General features: G+C 42.3%; 1 non-coding gene across 1 annotated transcript; it reads right to left on the bottom strand.

Moving 5' to 3' along the window:
• Positions 1-416: 416 nt before the first annotated feature.
• LOC131235818 (small nucleolar RNA R71) lies at positions 417-520 on the bottom strand. The gene has a single exon (XR_009166338.1). It is a non-coding gene; the product is annotated as a small nucleolar RNA R71 (small nucleolar RNA).
• Between the last annotated feature and the right edge of the window lie 1,530 nt (positions 521-2,050).

Raw genomic sequence — 2,050 nt, forward strand, 5'->3', positions numbered from 1 at the left:
TACTCCCACCCAGGGTGGAGGATACCCAAGATGAGAATGAGGTGCAACAGGCACCCCCGCCACGTACTTTACGAGATTTTTTACAACCGGCGGGAGTGAGTACGCCCTCATGCATGATTTTTCCTGAAAATACAGGACAAATGGACATCAAGCCAGGAGTTATCCAACTCCTTCCCAAATTCCATGGACTTGAATCAGAGAGTCCATATTTACATTTGAAAGAGTTCGATGAAATTATAGCTATATTATGTTTTCCTAATGTATCTGAGGATACAATTAGGCTGAAACTCTTTCCTTTTTCCTTAAAAGAGAAAGCTAAGACGTGGTTACATTCACTGCGTCCTAGATCCATTGGCACATGGAACGATATGCAGAGGGAATTCATAAAAAAAATTTTCCCACATCATAAAACGATTACCCTCGAAGCGATCATGAACTTTGCCCAAAAGGAAGATGAAACATTCTTTCAATGTTGGGAAAGGTTCAAAGATTTGGTCAGTTCATGCCCACAACACGGATTTGAAACGTGGCGCATTACAAATTTTTTCTATGATGGACTGACATCTTCCATGCGCCAAATGGTCGAGACAATGTGTAATGGAGAGTTCATTAATAAAGATGTCGACGAGGTATGGGATTACCTCGACAGTTTGGCTGAAAAAACACAATCTTGGGACTATTACCCAAAGTCGAACACCACGTCTAGGCCGACTCAATTAAAGGAAAAAGGTGGATTATATCTCTTGAAAGAAGAGGATGATCTCAAGTGTAAAGTGACTACGCTCATAAGAAAAGTTGAGGCCATGGAAGGAAAGAAGGATAAGGTCAATGAAATTGTTTGCGGCATCTGTGATTGCAACATTCACACAACTAAAAACTATCTTACAATACCTGGCTTTCGAGGAGTGTTGAATGAACAAGCCAATGCCGTAAATAATTATCAAAGACCTTTTTGGACCTAACTCTAACACATACAATCCTGGCTGGAAAAATCATCCAAACTTTAGTTGGAGGAATGGACAAACGGCGACTCCTCCCGGTTTCTTCAATCAAAATCCAAATCAAGTGAAACCTCAAGAGGAACCGGTTCAAAATCCCATACAAGAGCCGGCTCAGGCAATGCGTGGAATTACAGATTTTATGCAAAAGATAGATTCTCGTATGACGGTTATAGAAAAGGGGCTTCCTGCACAACCTCTCCCCAATCCTAAACCGCAGTACGAGAATAATGATCCCAGCTCTTCAAATCAGATGGGGCATGCTAAATCCATCACCACTCTTAGGAGTGGGAAGATCATTGATAAAACTCTTTCGGTTAGGCCCGAAAAGCCTCAAGAACCAGAAGAGGACAACAATGATGGATCCAGTGATGCCCCACAAAAAGTAGAACCGGAACTTCTAGAGAAGCCAGTTGCTCCATTCCCCCAACGGTTGGTTTCACCAAAACCTCTCTCTAACTCTCAGGATATCCTAGAGGTGTTGAAACAGGTGAAAGTCAACATTCCTCTGCTTGATGTCGCTAAACAGATACCTTCATATGCCAAATTCCTAAAAGACTTATGCACGACCAAGCGACGGAAAATTATTCAAAAGAAAATCTTCTTGACTGAGAAAGTGAGTGCCATCCTGAAGCAAGACGTGCCGCAGAAATTCAAGGATCCCGGTAGCCCAACCATATCATGTGTAATTGGGAACCATCGAATTGATCACGCACTTCTTGACTTAGGAGCGAGCGTCAATTTAATTCCCTACTCGGTATACAAACAGTTAGGTTTGGGTGAATTAAAACCCACCCCAACCACACTACAACTTGCTGATCGCTCTGTTCGTGTACCAAGAGGGATAATTGAGGATGTGTTAGTCCAGGTCGATAGATTTTACTACCCTGTAGACTTTATCATCCTGGACACCGAACCCATCAATAACATGAGCACTCAGATTCCCGTCATTCTTGGTCGCCCATTCCTCGCCACGTCAAATGCAATTATCAATTGCAGGAATGGTATCATGACTATGTCTTTTGGAAATTTGACATTGGAGTCAAACATTT

Source organism: Magnolia sinica, chromosome 19 (assembly GCF_029962835.1).
Source record: "Magnolia sinica isolate HGM2019 chromosome 19, MsV1, whole genome shotgun sequence".
Taxonomy (NCBI): Eukaryota; Viridiplantae; Streptophyta; class Magnoliopsida; order Magnoliales; family Magnoliaceae; genus Magnolia; species Magnolia sinica.